Source organism: Lissotriton vulgaris, chromosome 9, assembly GCF_964263255.1.
Source record: "Lissotriton vulgaris chromosome 9, aLisVul1.2, whole genome shotgun sequence".
NCBI classification, from domain to species: domain Eukaryota; kingdom Metazoa; phylum Chordata; class Amphibia; order Caudata; family Salamandridae; genus Lissotriton; species Lissotriton vulgaris.
In genome coordinates this window covers 604,446,926-604,468,269 of record NC_141697.1, presented here as the reverse complement: position 1 = coordinate 604,468,269, position 21,344 = coordinate 604,446,926, and the positions used below count along the sequence as shown (strand labels likewise).

The window sequence follows — 21,344 nt, the reverse complement described above, 5'->3', positions numbered from 1 at the left end:
GAATGTACATGGTGGTGAGGCGTCGCAGGCTAGAGCGATTAGCACGGAGGAGACGCAGGATCCAGGACAGGATATTCCGCCAGCGGGTCACCTTGCTGGGCCAAACCAGAGAGCAGATATATGCTAAATACAGGCTGAATGGGGAAATGATAATGCAGCTAATACAGGACCTTGACCCCCTGATGCAGCACCCAACAAGCCGTACCAATGCTGTGCCTACACATGTGCAGGTATTGTGTAGCCTGCACCTCCTGGCCTCCGGGAGTTTCCAGGGGATAGTAGCGGCTGCTGGGGGGATATCCCAGCCCACCATGTCACGCTGCCTCCACACTTTTGTTGAGGCCATGCTCACCCAGCTACACCGTCACATCAAATTCCCCGCCAGCCAACAGGAATTGGACATGACCAAGCTACAATTCTACAATGTAGCCCATTTTCCACATGTGCTCGGATGTATAGCCTGTACCCACGTCGCCATCGGCCCACCAGCTGGCATGGAGTATATGTTCCGCAATAGAAAGTCCTACCACTCCCTCAACATCCAGATGGTCTGCAATGCTAAGACATACATCACTGACATTGTCGCACAGTACCCAGGGAGTACCCATGACTCCTTCATTTTCCGGCACAGCGGACTCCACACACGACTGGTCAGGGGAGAGTTTGGGGAAGGACACCTACTTGGTAAGTACACTTTGTTTGAAATGTCACATTGCAAAGATGTAACAGCGCAGCACAGGCAATCACCATCTGCTCCTCTCATTCAGGTGACAGTGGCTACGCCCTCCGTGAATACCTCCTGACCCCATACCTCAACCCAGCTACACCCCAGCAACGGCGCTACAATATTGCACACATACGGACAAGGAATTGCATAGAAAGGACATTTGGCCTGCTGAAGAGCAGGTTCCGCATACTGCACAAGACAGGTGGGGCCATGTATTACAGTCCTGAAAAGTGCTGCCGCATTGTGGCTGTCTGCGCAATACTACATAACATTGCAACCAAGCGCCGGATACCTGTTGACATCTCTGGCAGTGAATCTGAGGGGGACAACCGGCCACCTGCACATGCGCGCCATGCACATGGGGAGAACCCAGCAGAAGGGCACAGACGTCGCAACCACATCACAGTGAACAGTTTCTAGTACAACCACTTCCATCACCCCACAAATCAACAATGCATGCTAAATGTAATGATGACACAACGCTAATGTGTGTAGCAAAATAAATGTATTTGTTAAATTCACAAAAATAAGGTTCCAGTCCAAATAAGTACAACAAACAGTATTACGCCATACTGCTGTGCATCACTACATGGCAGGCTTAACCTCAGCCTGTGCCATTGATTAACTGCAGTTCTCAGGAGCGCCTAGTGCGCGTTGCGCCATAGCGCCTCTGAGGGGCATCCTCCTCCGGGGCTTCAGGCAATGGGGTGGGCCTGGTGCTGCGGGTGTGTGGTGGGACCTGTGAGGCAGATTGAGAGCTGACGCTGGACGCCCCCTCACTCGCATCATCACCCCCCACAACAGATGGAATAGCTGGAGGGTGAAGAGCAATGACGGCCGTGGTGAGGGTCTCCAGCACCCTTGTCATGTCCTCGCTGCACTGTATGATTTGGTGCTGCTGGGTCAGGGAGCGCCGCGCCAACAGAGAAGTAGCATTCGCTGCTACGTAACTTGCCCTGCTGTTAAGTGGCCAGCCGGGTCATTAGTTGGCGGTGGCGCCGGCGTGCTCCACTGCGCTTTCTCGACATGGCAGCGGTGTTGGCCTCCATGGCTGCAGCCATGCGGGCCATTCCATCTCCCACACCTCCCATGGCTGCAGTCATGTTCTCCAATAGTTCTCCCACACCTGCCATGTCTGCCCTCATGCCTTCCATGTGGCCTGCAAAAGAGGCCACATTGCGCCCTATCATGTGCAGTTGCAGCTGTATAGCTCCCTGCTGCTGAGCCTGGCGCTGGTGAATGCGAAGCATGCGTCTCTCGACGCTGAGCCGCGCCAGTCCCTGAGCATTGGCCCGCCTGCTAGCTGCTGTGGAGTGCTGGCGTGACCTGCCACGCCTGCCCTGCTGGCCTGAGTGTGAGGCTGGCCGCTGTGTGGACACTGGCGCAGGCCCGGATGTAGAGGCGACAGCTGCTGGGGGTATGACCGCCGGTGTTGCAGGTGCGCCAGATGCAGGGGGTGTGACTGCTGGTGTGGCTGTTGTAGAAGATGCAGGGGGCACAGTAGTGACTGCCCTGGCTGCGGCTCTGGGAGGAGCAGCGGTGGCAGGAGGCACAATGGTGGCTGGCCTGCCAGCGGATGTGGGTGCTGCACCAGTCGCAGGGGGGACGCTGCAGGTGGTTCTTGCTGCTGGTGTTGATGCAGCGGCAGGGGCTGGTGCCTGGGTTGGTGTTGGCACCTCCTCCTCCTGGACGCCCTCATCGATTTCCAGCCTATCGCTGTCGCTGGTATCGCCACCTGTGGGGGTAAGTGGTGGATCATTAGTTGCATGTATCTGGCAGACGTGCAGTTGCTACATGCATGCTGGGTGACATTCCCTGAATGGCAGTGGCTTTGTGTGCTTTGGGACCTGTCTGGCTGCATTGTGGTACTACAACATTGTGGCCAGACTACATCTCCCACAATGCTTCAGGACATTCCTTGATGTGCAACTATGGCATGCCTATGGGACATTGGGGGAGCCTATTTGGTCATGGACATCCATAGGGGGCAGGGTCGCAGTCGCATGCCACTTACCTTGGGTGTCTTGGGTGGTGCGGGATGAGTCCAGTGTTGTAAATCCGACACAGGCCTCCTTCTCCAGGGTGTTCTCGACCTGGTCCTCCATGGGAGTATTGGGTGGTACAGTTGGTCCTCCTCCTCCAGTGCCCGAGGACTCCCCAAGGCGCGCCGCCACCTTCTCCTTGGCACGGCCTCGGAGGTCGTACCACCGCTTTTTTAATTCCTCGAGGGACCTGTCCGCCACTCCCACGGAGTTCACAGCCGAGGCTATCCCCTGCCATATGCGCCGCTTCTCCTGTTCAGGGACCCTCCGAGAATTTGCGCCAAACAGTCTGTCATGGTTGGCCACAACCCCCTCTATGAGGTGTTCCAGCTCCTGCTCTGAGAATTTCAATTTTCTTTTGCGCCCAGACGAGCTGCTGGTGCCAGGTGCAGGTTCCTCAGCCATTGTACCAGGGTTGTGGATCAGTGTTATTTTTCCTGATTAGCTGCAGCTCTCCAAAATGCTCCCTCTCTCTCAGCCTCACTGTGGAAAATGGTGGTGGGAACCGGCAGCTTCCTGGTTGTGATGTCATCACTGGGCTCGAAATGCGACTTCCCGTTTTCCCGATCTCGCAAATAGCGATATCGCAAATAGCGATATCGCTATTTGCGAGCTCCCAGTCCAGGCGCAGGTAGCCGGAAATAGCGATTATTCTGCGATTATCGGTCATCGCTAACTGAATTTGCGATCGCGTGCGAATCGCTTTTTTTATCGCAATTCTTCATGAATTCGGATTTGCGATTTCTGAATAGCGATTCGCTTTTTATCGCTATTACAGAATCGCAAATGCCGATTTTCATGAATATGGCGGAATGTATTTATAACAGGAAAGGTCATTTAAACCCTAGAGATGGTATCAATATAGGAGCAAATGGTATTTCCACTTAGTTTAAAACTAATGCTGATTTGGAAATGTGCACAAATTTAGCATGTTCCCGTTTGTAGCTGTGGAAAAGTGCAAGAAGTAATTATGTGTGCAAAATAGGTGCATAACAAGGCATGTTCAAATTTGAAAAGAGAAAAGTATCTCGCAACTTCAGGTCATGTTTTGTAAAACCTTTTTTAGAAATTCCACAGTTGGAAAAGCTTTTTTTACAGAAAGAGAGAGAGAAGAAAAAGCAGATTTAGTTGCCCTGCACTCAAGTGTAAAAATGCTACTTCTTCAGGTTACAGCGGTGATAGGCAGTTGATAACCCGCCACTGCCTGCACCATAAGCAGGCATGTCAGACTATGTTGCTGGGCCTGCATCAGAAATGTCATTTATTTATAAAGTTTTATAGCGCGAACATGATCCCGCAGGATATCAGAGCGCTTTACGCTTTACACTTTCGGCGACGGTAATAGTAGCAGTACAATTGCCATAGGGGGTACAAACCTGGACAAATCGCATATGCATATCAAACAGGAGGTTACAATCGAAAAGGACAGTAAAGGTAAGAAAATAAAACTGGAACATAGTGAACTGAGAGGGGAGCAATTGAACAATGAAGCAGAATAGCACCAAACACAGTAATTAGGGTGTATGTCCAAGCATTAGAGCAGAGGGTCAGAGACCCTTTTAAGATAGGAACTTGTTCATGAGCAATCTTTTTACTTCCAATTTGAAGGTAACTTTGGAGGAGTTTCTGCGTATTTCCGGTGGGAGAGAGTTCCAGATCTTTGGCGCAGAGCCGGAGAAGGCTCAGTGACACATTCTCTTTTTGCGAAAGATCTGAGGTTTCAGGAGGAGACATTTAGCACTCCGAGAAGCTCTGCCCCCTCCTGCTAATTCTAGCTTTTGCGCTAGATAACTGGACGTTTTGAAGTGGAGGGCTTTGTGAGATAGACAGGCAATCTTTAGCGGAATTCTAGCTTCATAGGGCAACCAATTTAGAGATTTTAAGACTGCGGAGATGTGCTCATTTCTTTTGGACCCTGAGACCAATCTGGCCGCCGCATTAAGTGAAGCCCTTAGTGGGGCCAAGTATATTTGGGGAGGCCACAGAGTGCAGCACTGCCATAATCTAGCTTTGGCAAAACAAGTGCTTGGACCACTTGCTTGAAGTGAGCTTGTGGGAGGAAAGGTTTGAGATTCCGGAGTATCCTCATAAGGTGATTCACTCCCTTACACACATTGCTGATATGAGATTTCATGTTTAGATGCTTGTCTAGGGTGAGTCCGAGAGATTTGGCTGAGTCAACAATGAGGGGGGAGCAGTTGAAGGCAGTGAGTTGTTTCATCCAGAGGTCCATCTTGAGGATGTGCTTTGGAGGAGAAATTAGAAGGAATTCTGCGTGGAGGTGTTGAGCAGGAGGTGGTTCTCAGTTAACCAGTTCTGAGTCTTTATTAGGGTAGAGTTGAGTGCTATGAGGTTATTCGAGGATGAGATTTTCAGATAGAGTTGCGTATCATCCACCTACATATGGAAGAGAATGTCAGCGGAGTTTAGAGCATTAGCTAACGGTTCCAAGAATAAATTGAAGAGTATAGGGAATAGAGTGGACCCTTGGGGGACCCCCATGGATACTAATGATGGCTGGGAGAGAGAGTGGTTTGCCTTTTCTCTTTGGGATCTGTGGTGGAGGAAGGACGAGAACCATTGCAGCACCGCACCGGAAAGGCCCATCCTGTGCTTCAAAATGGATAGGAGGTTGTCGTGATTAACAGTGTCAAATGATGAGGAAATATCCAGGAGGATAAGGAGGCAGGATTCATTTTGGTAGAGCATATTTGAAATGTCATTCATAACATGCGAGAGAGACGATTCTGTGCTGTGCCCACTTCGGAAACCAGATTGGTATTGGTCCAGGAGCTGGAAATTCTCAATATGGGCACAGAGTTGAGATTGGACACATTTTTCTAGGAGTTTGGCAAGACTGGGGCTATTAGAGATAGGACGGAAGTTGTTAAGGTCCGTACTATCAGCTGTAGGCTTTTTCACGATAGGTGTTACCTGAGCAGCTTTTAGACAATCCGGTATCGTACCTTGTGCAAGAGACGCATTGACAATCTTTGTCCATAAGGGGGTAAGGAACTCCGTCAGTTCTTTGAAGATATACAGTGGTAACGAGTCGCTAATATGATTAGAAAGGTTGATACTCTGAAAAATCTTGTTGGTGACTTTTTCGCTGAGGATAGTGAAGGTGTCCCAAAAGGCATTGTTCTTTGCGCTCAGGCCAGTCAGTTCGAACTTCTCAGATAAGGTCGAAGGGGGCGCCGATGCCCCGGCTAGCAAGATCGCTTGCCTGGAGTTAAGGTCAATATTGAGGAGTCTGGATTTCTCAGTGAAGAAGGTGGCCAGATCCTCACAAGAAGGTGAGTTGACCTCAGATACGGAGCGGATTGATGTTTCCACCGATTGTTGTTTGACCAACTCAAAAAGTTTCTTGGGGCGATTAGCTGCTTGATTAAGTTGGGATCTGAAGTAGTCGGCCTTAGCAATCTTGATTTGTTTGTTATAGAAGCTCCTAATTGTTCTAAGTATAGTTAATTGGTCAAGGGATGGATTCAATTTCCATGAGCGTTCAACTGCCCTGAAGTGGCGGCGTTCTGTGTTTAGGTTGTCGTTAAACCATGGTTTGGACATTTTAGTTGAGGCGTTTTTTTGTTGGAGTGGAGCAATGGAATCCATGATGTTACAAATAGTAGAGTTGTAGAAGTTGGTGAGTGCATGTACCTCTGTCATGTCAGCTTGTGGAGAGAGGGCAGATATACAGTGGGTTGCTAGATTGGCTGTATTGATATTTCTGAGGTCCCTTTTCCAACTCTTCGATTTCGCTGGTAGAGCCTTCCTCAGTGAGACTTCCAAGTTGATAAAAAAGAAGATGCTGTGATGATCGGACCAATCGCACAGGGAAATGGTGTCCAGTGTGATGGTGTGACCTTTGGAGATGATGAGGTCCACAATTTCTCCTTTATTATGGGTTGGCTGGTCACAGTATTGGGTCAGATCATGATCATTTAAGAATGATTTGAGGCATGTACCAGCTTGGTCATTGAGGTTGGACCAGTGCAAGTTGAAATCGCCAAGAAGATTTGAGCCATGGCGGAATCAACATTGCCAGAGATGATGTCCATTAATTGCTCAATGAATAGGAGGTTGTCCCCAGGTGGGTGGTAAAATGTGTGTAGTTTGCAAACCAGAAGGTTGTGACTAAAAATATTGATGGTTTCAAAAATTGAGAGAGACCCCTTAACAGCCAGGGGAATAGGGTACTTTTGACAGTAAAGAGAAATCTTCCCTTGGCGGACTGACTCACGTTACACAACCTATATGGTTGTCAAGGCCACCCAAACTATAACCACTAGATCCTTTTGCTATCTAGTACACTCACACAATAGTAATATAGCTCATTATTTATTTTCATAAAAAATATTTTCAACAAATACACTTTTTGTTAAAAACAACTCCTTGCGCGCCTGCATTAAAAACACATAAACAATTTCATTAAATACAATTTTGATACACATGAAAATTAAAAACACACTCAATTTATGTTGACATTCATTGGCTGTAACTAAAAGAATTACACAAAAAGGGAGAGACATACAAAGACATGCGTTGTTTGTCATTGAATTTTGCACATTTTGAGACCTAACATAAACATAACCAAATCCTGGACTTGCTTAATTCTTTGTCTACAGGCTAGGTTTGGTCCCTTGATTGTGCGAAGGAGGCGTCAACGCATTTCGATGGTTTCTATTGATACTCTACCATCTTTGTCAAGACTAAATAATAAGTCTCTCCTGTTGTTGGGCACTGGTTGGTTGCCACTGACACAAATATCCTGCAGATAAACATATTTCCATCAGTATCTTGCATAGATTTCATCTTACTATTGTATACACATCCTGCATATGGTAGATACATTGACAGCAGTCCTAATGTACATAGTATAATTTTCATAATGGTTTCCAGAATACATAGTCCTCACATGGTCATATTGTGGTCATATTGTCATAATACAATTTGGTAGGATTGTTACCTGGCTTTAGTTATTTTATACACATCTTTCGCCTGTTTATTTGAACCCACTACTGTCACACATTTGTCCTTAGTCCCTCATTTAGAGGCATATCCTGTCACCTCTGACATTAGTATTTAGGCTTAATAGACTATTATGTCAATGGCTTGTTTCTCTAGACCTATGCCCATACTATGCATGGTAAGCCATTTCCGCATTACTTAAATTCAATTGAACACTAGTATCATTTACCTGATCACACAGCACAAGATCTTGGGGCATATTATCAAGGGGTTTTATCTCCGCTTTTTTGGCTTTAAAAGCCAAGAAAGCGGAGATAAAATTATCTCCCTATTACCAAGCTGTCGCTAACACCAGTTAGCGACAGCTAGTAGGAGATAGCGACCATCTTGGGCCCCACTTTGCATGTCAGTGATATTTATCACTAATGAGATGCAAAGTGGGCGTGCCAAGATGTTAGAGACTGAAAACAGTCGCTAACATCGCTATCTCCTATTACCAACTTTTGGAGATATTCGCGCTAAGCGGGAATATCTCCAAAAGCTAACACCTGCCCTGAGCAGTTCTTAGCCATGTTATCCAATGGGAGGTGGATAACATGGCTAAGAGCATTTGCTCGATAATGCATGAATATCGCTGACTTTTCAGCGATATTCATGCATTTCGGCCGTTTTTTATCGCATTTGCGATAAACCTTGTTAATAGCAAGGTTTATCTGCGATAAAAATCGCCGATGTGCGGCGATAATTTTTGTCTCTAAACAAGTTAGAGACAAAAATTATCGCTAGTTGTTGGTAATATGCCCCCTTATTTTCACAGATTTTCTAATACAGAGCGTTCAAACCTTCATATTATTCTCTTCATTCTGAAATAGGGATACATATTTTAATTATACTGTATGGTTGTGGATTAAAGTGGTATTGCTAATTGCTATCACTCTCACTTATATTTACCATCTTGCTGCTGTTCTTTTCTCATAGAAGCCACCTTTTTCTATAACCTTTGTATCGCACTTTGCTTCCTATGAAAAAAAAAAAAAACAATAGACTCACCCTACATTGTCACCTTTATACTATACTTTTCTTCTATCATTTTGAGACATTATTTGCCATTACCTGCTATTTTTATATTCTGTATTTATATATGGTCCACTGTTAATTCTTCTGTTTAGTTTATAAAATCCGTCTCTAGTTCGAAACTATTCTCAGTATTCTGAAATCAAAAAGAGGAAACGATCTATGCATTGCCTTTGAACAAATCGGTCACTAAATTAACAGTTTGTTACAGGGCAGTCGCACACGTCTTACCGTGGATCTGCAACTCTAGAAGCCTGTTTATCGGAGGTGGGTCCTGTTTGCTGGCTTGATCCTTATCTAATGGAAAGGAGGTACAAAGGATCAGTCTGAAAATTCATATAAGTTTATTGGCCTAACTATATTTTAACCTATGGCATCTCAGGGGAGAGGTGTCCTTACCTATTGGCAGCAAAGCTCTCGTCTTCCACACCCCGTACCCTAATCGACAGTCCTTGGTGTTACCAGCCGCATCACGTCCGAACGAAAAGTCCGTTCGTTACTAATGTGGCTCTATTTAGACCTACTGCCTCAGTCTGTCATTGGCTCTTGCAAATTATTATCAGGTGAGCCTTTTTCACTTGTTTACGTGCTCCAATCATTATGTACTCGTGTCTAAGGCGGGTTGTGAGCTTGAGTTTACACCGCATCACGAGCGAGTTCCAAGCCTCACTTTCACTTGCGGCCATCTTGCCTCACCAAGCCTCGTCTTAGAAATCTCAGACGCCGCGTTCCATGGTATTTGCATGAGGTTGGGGTAGAGGACTCAAAGTGGGAGACCGATAGTGAGCTCCGGTGTATGTAAGCTAGGCCACCACCCGTCTTCAAATCTCTGTCTAGACAAATTATGTCATGGGTAGGAGGCACTAAGAGGTCTAGGAAGGGAGTGGAAGCGGGATTGAGCCAGGTTTCAGAGAGGATGATGATATCTATCTCACTGTGATGGATGAGGTCGAATATGTCAAAGGCGTGTTTGCTGGCTGAACTGCAGTTGAGTAGTACGCATTTCAGTTGGTCCGGAGAATGAGGGGGGGGGCGACTGAATGGTGTTCACTCTCATAAGGTTGTAAATATTTACGCCTCTAGGGTTGTGAGGGGGTTCTCTGTACGGGTTAGCGTGGATGGTTAGAAATTGACCCTCCGTGATCTTGTTGGTGTCTAAGGTGAATGAGTAGGAAATGAGTAAGTCTTTGATATCATTAGATGCGAGGTAGGCCTTCGCTCTTCTGGGGCGGGAGGAAGTGTTAAGTAGGGGTATGGTTTTGGAGAAGGAGTGGGGGAGGCTGACCACAGCAAGTTCTGACACTAGTAGGTGCTCTGGGCAACTTTGCACTGGAAAGGAGGGGACTGATCAGTGGGAGGTGTACAATCGAGGAGGCTTTCAGTTCATGAAGTTCGACGGTGAGGAGGTGCAAATTGAGAGATAAATCGTTCAGGCGCGCCACCATGTCTGAATGCTGTGAGAGGGGTAAAAGTTGAGTGGGGGGTCTGGCCGAGAGGTAGGGTCTAGCTGTGTACCAGAGAGGTCTATGGCGGTATTTTGAGGTTCCAGGGGGAGAAGTTGGTCCTCACGGACTTGCGGTGATCCATTATGTTAGGATAGAGTGGCTGGTGAGAGTAGGAGGGTGGGAGGACTATTGCTCTGTGAGTCAGGGACGGTCAAGTGAGGATGGAGTGGGTTTAGCGGAACACAGTCTGTGCAGGGCAATTGCCAGGACTTCGACCTAGCAGGTGGCTTAAAAGGAGGGATGCCAGATGGGTGAACTTTCGGTGAGAGCAATGGTGATTGGATGAGAGGGGGACTCAGCTCGAGAGTCAGCCTGTATCGGACTAGAGAGAGGGGAGAGGAGGGAATCGGTAGGCTCGCCTGGCCTATGAGTCGGATGTTGAGTATGTTGGGTCAGGCTGACATGGGGAAGAGAGGATCCGAGATCATCTAAAGGTGGGGGATGGTTTCAGGCAAGTGAGGACATCCCCGAAGTGGGAGAGGGAGGACTGGCTATGTCCATAGTGGTGATAGGTTGTGGGTGGGGGTCATTGGAATTACCCTAAATGCCTTCCTGAGTGTAGGGAAGATGTGGGCCATCCTGGTTAGATTAGTATTAGAAGATTGGATAAGGATGATACCATTGTTGTAGACGGTAATAGTGTCATTACCGTTGAAGGTGAGCGAAGGAGATGTTGTTAATTTAATACCATGAGGTGTTTTCCTAGTGCCTGATATACGAAGCATGGAGTACATCACATTCCGCCAGCATGCTCGTTTTCTGGTATATAAGATGAGGTCATTAACTATATAACCCTTGTTTGTACAGAAGTAGATGTCTGAGAAAAATGTATCGGGTCTATCTTTGAGTGAGCGACGTTTGTGTTTTTTGGCTGCATTTTTGGAGAGGTAGGGCGGGTAGTTGATGGTGAGGGCTTTGAGTCCTGAGGGGTCGGGACTGTTCAGCATTCTGATAATGTGTCCTAGCGACGAAGGGCCTGGAGGTGAAAGTATTTTTGTTTAACAGGTGGTTCTTGAGTAGGCAAATAGTAAACCTCGAGGGTAGGGAGAAACAGGTCTGGAAGGGGTAGTTATGTGGTCAGAAATGTTGGTCTTTGGGGAAGGCTAAATTGGTGGAGGTAGACTGTAGGGGGAGTCTAGGGAGATTGGGGCGGGGTGGGGGCGTGGGGGGGCTAGGGAAAAATAAATAAAAAGGCATGGGTTAATTAGCTGAAGAGGACTCCATTCCAAAATTACTCCTATTTTATAATGTGATGTACTGGGGTAAAGACCTGTAGCTCTTTCGCTGTATCTAACCTCACTGGAATATAGTCCTCGGCCTCTTTCTATGGAGCCCAAAGCAGTGACTGGTCCTTCGTTTCAGTTTTTGGAGGTGCCTTCTGAGCGAGTCATATGTCTCTTTCTCTGCTTTGGTGTGGGGATAGTAGTCCTTTCTCGATTTAATTGTTATGACTGCCATTTTGAGTAAATAGCGCTGAGGATGCTTCCAGAGCACCAAAATGGGGGCCCAATGCCCACCGAGTCATGGAAGGAGGCATAGACTGGGCAAGTGACCATGAGTAAAGGGTGCCGAAATGAGCAAAAAGACCACGCATATGAACAAAAAGAGTGGGGCCGCCCAGCCAACCAATGTCTCTGGCCTCAGCACACATAGCTGTATCTGGTCCCCGGTGTCAAGGACCCAGAATCTTCGCAGGAGCAAATGGCCGCTTTTTCCCTACGCCCGACCGCCGGTGACGCCGCGCTTCTGACAGAGCAATTTCACCAACAGAGGGGAAGGGGAATTGGAAGAGAAAAGAAGAGACACTCCTATTGCTGTCACCCTCGATGGTTTCTGAGGCTTCTGTCTGTTATTCGTTTTCCTCTACCCTGGAGGGTTACCTAATGCACAGAAGGAGAAAACCTTAAACACCACAACTCTGAACAAACATGTTACTGTTATTATACGGACTCTAGTTTACTATACCAGTGATTATTTGTAGCATAGCCTCTCTTCTTTATTATTGAATTTGGACTCTACTGAATTAGAAGAGCAACAACTTTAGAACTAAGTACTGTATCCTTTCTTCTCCTAGCATGTGACTAACTGGGACTTTTACCTTCTAATTCTGAAGAGAATTGTAGAGTAAGATATCTTCCTAAATTGAATAAGAGTTGTCTTTTTCTAGAAATGTCCTGGAAAACTTGCAGATTGAGTATGTTCAATGTCCTTCGAACTGGCGCGCAAAGGGAACAAGGAAGGATAGAAAGGGAAGCAAAAGGTAAGGAAAAGCGCAATAGGAAGGACAGGGTCCCCAAAGAATTTTGGACATTGAATAGTTGACAAGTTCTGCACTGCCTCCAATGGAAAGTTCTTACTTATAAAGTGGCGTCGCTGTGGACTGTTCCAAGCCACTTGAATCCTTACAGCTCTGACTTGTTGCTTCTGCTTCAACGCTGATTCTTCTCCAACGAATGGTAGCAACAAGTAGTCAGTACTTCTCCTCAACTTTCGAAACGCTCAGGAACTCTTTTGACTACTTCTCAAGACTTTGACTCTCTGTGACTGGAATTGAATTTCCGAGAGCTGAGCCGTAACAAACTCTCTCTCTCGCAAACGTAGTTAACCGCTAACTGAAAAACTAGATACCGTTCTCTCGCGCACTGACTAAAGGCGGAGAAACGGTTCAGAACGTGTTATCTCAAACGGAATCAAATTGAAGTGCGCAGTGGAATCTGCGCGCGTCATCTATAAAGACTAGACTGTGCAAGTAGTACAAAATGGTGCCGAATTCCTTACCAATACGGCGGCCATCTTGTAACGGTCAATTGTCATTATATGTCATACCAGGTATTGATCATTTGCGGTTTGAATACCACTCTGGCTCTTTTTTTAGGGACACAAGAGGAAGACTTGTTCCTGATGGTAGCAATCATGTGGTTCCTGACACCCAGCAGCTTGAGCCCAATAAAGCAAGAGCGTCTGATTTTAAATCCGAGTTTTAGAAACACTCACATTAAACTTCCACAGCCGATCTGGCAGTATCCGGCGACTAGCCTTCAAACTCTGTGAAGATGCGGGCAAAATAGGACACCATGGGAGACCTCCCAGATTATCTCCTTGATGGGAGCGTCTTGCCGCGTATCTTGCCTCCGGGGGCTCGCGAGAGAGGGAAAGTGAAAGTGAAGGGACAATCCCTTCGCCCCTCGCAATCCAAGCAGTAATGTGCTCCCGGGGGCCCGTGATCAAAAGCGATGGCAGATGGCGGGACTTCACCTCCACAGCCAGGGTCCCTGCAGCGCTGGTCTCCTGCGATTCGCCTCCAGTGGTGTGTAGCGCTTAGATATCGGATCGAGTTGAGACCTCCTCAACTGGTGCAGCACAGAAGCAGTATCCACCCGACCTCGACGCTGGTAAGTGTTCCTTCGTTGTTCCTTGTTCAAGGATCAGATGTCATAAGAACCTGTTTCTAAGTTAAATAAAAAACCATATTCAAACTCAACAGCTCTGGCAAACTACTGCAATGTTTTAAAAAAAAAAAAAAAAAACTAGTACACGCATATGCACACAAAAAAAAAAAACAACAAAATGATGTAATCCTCTAAACATGGCCGCCTTATACATGCAATAAAAATGTCAAATTTTAAAAAAGTTTACTGATACAGCTATTTTACCATTGATGTTATTTAAACAGTAAGCCTTTCGCTTAAGCCATGCATTTTATTGTTATTATTTGTGAAGGAGATAAGAATAAATGACTGCATAACCAAGGACTCCAATTGCAGGTAGCTTTGATCTTACAATGTCACCTAAACAGTTTATATCATAAAATGTTGAAAGGATAGTTGGCATAATAAATAGCCGGTATTTAAATTGAATATAAACATTAAATAACATTTTAAAAGTGTGCTATGAACCAGCTTTGAAGCGTAGAGGAAGGAATTATTTTTAGGTCGAGCCTGGGCAGCCCATACTCTGCTGCAAGGCGTTCAGTAGTGGCGTATGGCTTTGAAGCCCCACCAACTCTCAACCCATATTTTTAATTGGCTTGTATCATTGTTCTTTGTAAACACTGGCTTCCGAGTCATTTATTTGGCTTGTTAGTCCCTACTTGGTACCGCTTTGTCTGCATTTGTAACCTCCCATGGCGACTGTCCCTTTTACTTCTGTTGTGACACGGTATGTTTTATTTAGTCTGTAAGCACTATTTTCTTTAATGACTTTCTCCTACTGCAAGCACGACGTACTTTCCTCGTCATGCGTGCTTTCACTTTCAAGCAGCATGGAAAATGGCGGCAGCTTCTTTGAAGTGAAATAGGTCTCGGATTTATAAGAGTCTGGGCTATTTCCATTGTAAATGACTATGGCTTAAACACTCGTAAATGCGAGACCTATTTCATTGCAAATGCTTGTTAAGGTGATGTGATCAATGTTTGTATGATTCATGCAGTCAGTCAAAGTGAAGGTAGCCAACAGGTAAAATGTACTGGCTAACTGCCCCTTGCTTATGCTGCGATGGGCTAAATTATAAAATCTAAGTATTAACCTGTCAAGGGGGCGGAGCTAGCCGGCGTCAATGGCGGACGCGTAAGTGCGAAGCTCCGAGCCAGCGCCACCATCTATCCGGCATTTATCCTCTTCTAGCGGTGCCTCACACTTGCAATCAGCGGACGTCGTCTCCGCGGACACTAGTGAACCTCCGACTGCAATCCTGGCCGAAATCGGCTTAGGGAAACCCTACTTTGCCCGACTGCCCTGCTGACGCCGGACCAGGCCAGGATCCCCGGTCTTTCCTACTCGGCGAGGCCGAGCGACGTCACCCGACGTGCGGCGGCGGCGAGCGGCCGGCTGGGCGCCTGAAAACACCTGACGGCGACTGGCCCCCTGACTGCCCCGCGCTGAGAGACTGCGCACCGGAGGTGCTGGCACACATTTGGGAGCCGGCGGGAGCAGCGGTGGACACGCCGGTGAGACTGCGGAGCCGGTTGCAGCCCACGTGGTGACCGCGGAGCGTCCTGGAGGTAGGCCCGGCCCGGGCCCCCATATATCGACAGCCGGCCACACAGATAAGGAGAACTGGGCACTGGTCGGGGCAGACTCCTGCGGGCATAGCTCCCCTCCTACGAGAGCGGACTCCCCCTTCCGCCCTGGGACATATAGTGGACGCTGGAGGCCATCGGGCCCCGGCAGGCTGCACCCTAGACGCAGCCCAACTGGTTACTCCACGGACGCCACTCTCTACCGCAGCGGGCCCCCCCAACGGAGAAACCCGCTCCCCCCTCGAACTTTCACCATGGTCAAGGGGGACCGGACCCAAACGAAGCTGGCGTTCGAGCAGCGGCGGCAGAAGGAACCGGAAAGGCCGGCCGCCCAATCTCCGAACACGGCTAGCGATCAGAGCCCCTCACTATGCGCTGAGATAAAAGAGATGCTCAACACTATGGAGAAGGGGCTGCAGGAAGGTATGTCAGCCATCGGAAGTAAGATTGACGCGCTGGCCTACCGAATGGACCGGATGACAGAAAGAGTGGACAAGCATGCGGAGAGGCTGGACATGGCTGAACGCAGACTCACCGAGGCGGAGGAGGCCCAAACCGAGTGGGATTCGGATCGTAAACAATTCGGTAGGCTGCTTCAGGTCATCCAGGAGAAGTCGGAGGACTTAGAGGCGCGTTCCCGGCGCTCCAACATCCGCGTCACAGGTGTGGCCGAATCGACCCAAACGGGCAAAATGGAGCTGTTTATTGAAAAACTTTTGAAGACGATGCTGGGGGACGACACCTTCTCGCCAATGTTTATAGTGGAACGCGCCCACCGCACCCTCGGCCCGAGGCCTCCCCCGGGCGCCAGCCCTAGGCCGATAATAGCGAAATTATTGAATTACAGGGACAGAGACGCTGCCCTCAGAGCAGCCCGGGAAAAGGGCAAGCTACAGTATGAGGGAATGGACATATCACTATACCCCGACTTCACCTCAAAGGTCCAGGAAGAAAGAAGAAAATTTGTTCCATACAAACAGCAACTTAGAGAACTGGGCCTGGACTACGCTATGTTATACCCAGCGAGACTGCGCATCAACAGGCAGGGACACTCGCACTTCTTCACGGATCCCAAAGAACTGCAGAAATCCTTGAAAGTCTGGATGAAGGAGGCCCGGGGGAGTCCGAATCCACACACGGCGGACCGAAACGGCACTGGGGACCTCGAGGAACAAGACTGAGTTACAGGGGGCGGTAAGCAGTGCAACCCGTATATCTGAGCGCCTTAGTGCCCCTACGTCCCCTCGCTGAACTAAGGGGAGATGGCTGCCCGGAGCGCGCGGCCATAGGCCCTGGTCTGCTACGCGCTGAACTGTGGGTGTGATTTGTGTGTTATGTACTGGGGTCGCCGGGGTGCGGCATTTGTGCTACTGAAAATGCCCTTGGCGCGATTTGAATCCCAAAAGCGAGACACTGCAATGTGCTGAAGATTCTGGGCGTGGGGGGAGGAGGGGGGCGGGATTGCCAACACGTTGTTGAACTACGGAGTAGTGCGGATACTGCTAGACCTAGTACCCGAGGCGCTGGCAAAGGGGCAAGCTGAAGGACACTGTTTGATAGTCCCGGTGGGGAGGAGGACGACAAGAGGACTACACAGGCTACCTCTGCCCCAGCGCGCACTGCGGTTACGGCTCGGCTTGAGCCGGGATGGGGAATTGTTGCATGAGTAGGGAAGTGGGGGGGGGGAGGGACACGGGAATTTCGGTCACACCAGGTTGGGGGTTGAGTGACTGTGGGAGGCGGGGGGATGCGAGAGTTGGGGGATTCGTTCACGCCAGGTTGGGGTTGGCGGACTGTGGTTGGGGGGGGAATTGGGGTCTGTGGGTTCAGAACTGTTTGGGGAAGGGGTCCGAACTGTGCTTTGAACTGTTGTGCTACTTGGAGGGCGTAGGCGAATGCTGTAGATGGAGAGGGCCGGTGGATGGTTGGACCTTGCTGTCAATTTGCTTCTATGGGGACTATGGCTGATGCATCACATGCCAACCTGCTGAGTGACACGGAGACCCTCAAGGCTATTACGTGGAACGTTAGGGGGTTAAATGATTACCGAAAACTGCGCAAGGTGCTCCAGTACCTTCTCCGACACCACATAGATCTGGCGCTGCTGCAGGAAACACACTTGCCCGACACCAGCAAGATGCTCACGCACAGGGGGATTCAGGGAAACGCCACCTACGCGGGCTTCACCACACATGCAAGGGGGGTCCTTACGTGGGTTAACCCCAAATCCAAGTTGTCGCTCACACTGCTGAAAGCTGACCCGGAGGGTAGATTTGTTTTGAGCAGGTGCGTAGGCAAGGGCCACGACATACTAGTCATGAACATCTATGGCCCAAACTACGATTCCCCGGACTTCTTTGCGGCAGTGGCGAGCCACTGCGCTGAATGCCCCACCGATAGAATGCTCTGGGGGGGGGACTTCAACTTCACATTCAACTCAGAGCTAGACAGGTCGGCAGGCCCCCCCCGGCGCCCGGCGGCGGCCGCGCTGCAGATGCAGGCTGAAATGTTGCGCCTAGGGCTGGTAGACGTCTGGAGAGATAGGCATCACGGCCAGGGGGGATACACACACTACTCTGCGTACCATAACATCCATACCAGGATTGATCACTGGCTGTCCACGCACACGCTGCTTCCCATGGTTAAAGGCTGCAGTGTGCTCCCCCGCACCCTGTCGGACCACTCCCCAGTAGTGCTAGAGCTGAACACTCCCAAGAAGAGAATCCCTCCGTTCACGTGGCGCTTCCCGCCATACTCACTTCTAGATGAGGCATTTAGGGCAGACCTGGGGGAGGACATTGATACCTACTTTGCCACTAACGTAGGCTCAGTCGACAGATTTGGGACAGTCTGGGAGGCATTCAAAGTCTATGTCAGGGGAGTGGCCATGGCGAAACACTCCAGTGTTCTCAAAGCTATTAGGAACAGGCTTAAGCTCCTTGAGGGGCAGATTGCGGACTGCGAGCGCCGCCAGCTTCTGAACCCGACACCACTCGGGGATGGGACCTTACAGGACCTACTGAAAGAGTTCCAGGAGGAAGCGGATAGAGAGGTTAGGCACCTGGGAAAGTATGCGTCAGCGCGCTCTTATGGAGAGGGTGACCGGCCTGGAGCACTGCTAGCTAGGATAATGAAGGGCACTAGGCGTAGGCAAACAATCCCGGAAATGCAAACTCCGGGGGGAGAGAGAGTCACCACGGAGGACGGCGTTCTAGCGGAATTTAGGAGATTCTATGGGGATCTCTACACTACCAAGATCACTGGGGTGGAGGACCAAATAGACCACTATTTAGATTACATTAAGATGCCGTTCCTCGAGAACTGGCAGAGGGAGTTCCTGATGTCCCCTATACTCCGGGAGGAAATATCGGACGCGCTCGATACCATGAGGTCCGAAAGCGCCCCCGGGATAGACGGGCTGTCGGTAGCATTCTATAAGGCATACAAGGACAAGCTGATGCCTTACCTCTCCACACTCTTTGACGAGATTTGCGAGTACGGCGCTATGCCGCCCTCGATGAGAGAGGCGCTCATCGTCACAATCTTGAAGCCGGGCAAGCCTCCTGATCTCCCAGGTTCCTACCGCCCCCTTTCCCTGCTGAATGTGGACGCTAAGCTTTATGCGAAAGTCCTGGCGACCAGACTGGCACTAGTGGCCCCGGAGTTGGTAGCCCCGGAGCAGGCAGGGTTTATCCCAGCTAGGAACCTCACTTACAACCTTCGCACTGTTTTGGGGGCCATGCAGCACACTAGGCATGATACAAAAGCCATGGCAGTGTTCCTCGACATGGAGAAGGCCTTTGACTCGGTGGAGTGGCCCTTCATGCGCAGGGTACTGAAAAAGCTGGGACTGGGGGAGCTCTTCCTCCAACTCCTGGGCGCGCTTTATCATTTGCCCACGGCGAGGATCAGGCTGGGGGACGCAGTCTCGGAGCCGATCGCCATCAGCAGGGGCACAAGGCAGGGATGCCCACTCTCCCCGTTGCTATACGCCCTGGTGGCGGAGCCACTGGCGTGCGCGATGCGGGAATACCACTCCTATGAGGCCATAAGCTACCCTACATACAAGCTTGGCATATCCACGTACGCAGATGACACTCTGCTGTACATTAGAGACCCAGCCAATAACCTGTCGTCGGTCTTACGAGAAGTGGTGAGATTTGGCGCGCTCTCGGGACTAAAGGTCAACTGGCCAAAGTCGGTGGCCTTCCCACTGACCCCTATCACAGAACCATTCGAGATGGACTACCCGCTCCACTGGTCCACGGAACCGGTGAGGTATTTAGGCATCATGCTCCACACAGATCCTGATGTGCTGATGAGGGAAAACTACGGGGTAGCATACAGCAAACTTGTAGATGACGTAGAAGTTTGGATCAAGCTTCCGCTGTCACTGATGGGCAGAATAGCTATGATGAAAATGGTAATTCTCCCTCGATTTCTGTTCCTTTTTAATAACCTCCCGATGGTCCTCTCGAAGGCTTTCTTTGCTACCATGAACAAACTACTGGTGAGATTGGCGTGGGCTGGTAAGCAGCCTAGAGTGCAGTGGAAGGTGCTGCAGCTGCCGTACGAGCAGGGTGGCCTAGCTGCCCCGAACCTGGAGCGTTACTACCGGGTTGCGCAAGCCTCCCATCTACACACCTGGATTCACGGTAACCGGGATATACCGCATGTTATCCTGGAGCGGCTGTTTGCGGACCCCACCCCACTCCCAGCGACCATATGCGGGCCCAAAGACCGCAGAGTGGGAGTGCTGGACTCCCTCCTGTCCACTAATCATGCCTGGCACTCTATACTGCAGCGCCAAGACAAAGTCCTGATGTACGCATCCAACATGCCGATACAGTGGGCGCTATGGCTCCCAACAGTGGCGGAACCCGGTGTCTACAAGGCCCTTAACGAATTGGGCGTACGCACCATGGGCGACCTCTTTGTGCAAGGGAAGGTGAAGACGTGGGATCAACTCGCGCGCGGGGGGGGGGCGTGCCTCGGTGCTCCACCGCTTCCAGTATCATAGAGTGAGAAGTGCGCTGCTGGAGCTGTTGGGCCCTGACCTGGAGGAACCCCCTGACGTCCCGGAACTAGCATACATCATAGATACCGAGAACCCGAAGAAATTGATTTCTAGGCTTTACACGATAGGTCATGAGCACACGGCACTACACTACACTAGGGCGAGGTTAGCTTGGCAGACTGACCTAGGGACTCCAGTTGACGACAACATGTGGGGGTACTGCTGCGCGGCAACCAGGCGCATTTCCCTAAACGGGCGACACCGTTTGATCCACTTTAAATTCCTGCAGCGGGTGTATCACACGCCGGAACGCTTGCATAGGTACGGCCTGCGTGACTCGCCCCGCTGTGGGAGATGTCACGCGCCGGTGGCGGACTTCCTGCATTTAGCCTGGTGGTGCCCAGGAGTTCAGAAGTTCTGGGCAAGCGTATTCGCAGAACTTAGTACTATAGTGGAGCTGGACTTGACCCTTAACCCGGCCCTCGCACTGATGGGTTACACGAAGGAGATACCTGTTGCGGTGAGGAGGCTGGTGAGCATGGGCATGCTCCTTGCGAAAAGAGTGGTGGCACTGTGCTGGTTGCGTGGGCCCCTCCCCACACTGAAGAGGTGGACTTGTGACATGAAATACTGCAACACGCAAGCAGACACATACAGCGAGCTCCTCCCGCCCCGTAGCCGCCCTAAAAACTTTTGGGGGCTGTACCAGAGTTACCTAACCTCCAGAATAGAAGGGGATGCCTCCACGGAGGGAGAGGGGGAAGACATAGACAGTGAACTGCACACGGAGCCCGGATAGACTCTTACACTGCACTGTGATACGTCTCGGGGGGGAAAGGACACCACTCCCCTGTCTGTAGGGGATGTTAGAGAGCCCCTGCTGAGATGCTGGGAAGCTATGACTGATATGAGCCGCACACGCCACTGGGATGCACACTACCACACACGAGAAGCACACACTTGGGACCGGTTGTGGGAGGGGGGGGTTCATGA

At 49.8% G+C, this 21,344-nt stretch overlaps 1 protein-coding gene across 5 annotated transcripts in view; it reads left to right on the top strand.

Moving 5' to 3' along the window:
- Positions 1-21,344, top strand: part of LTBP4 (latent transforming growth factor beta binding protein 4) — a 1,439,220-nt gene that overhangs the window by 394,445 nt on the left and 1,023,431 nt on the right. The gene's annotated exons all lie outside the window — the stretch shown is intronic.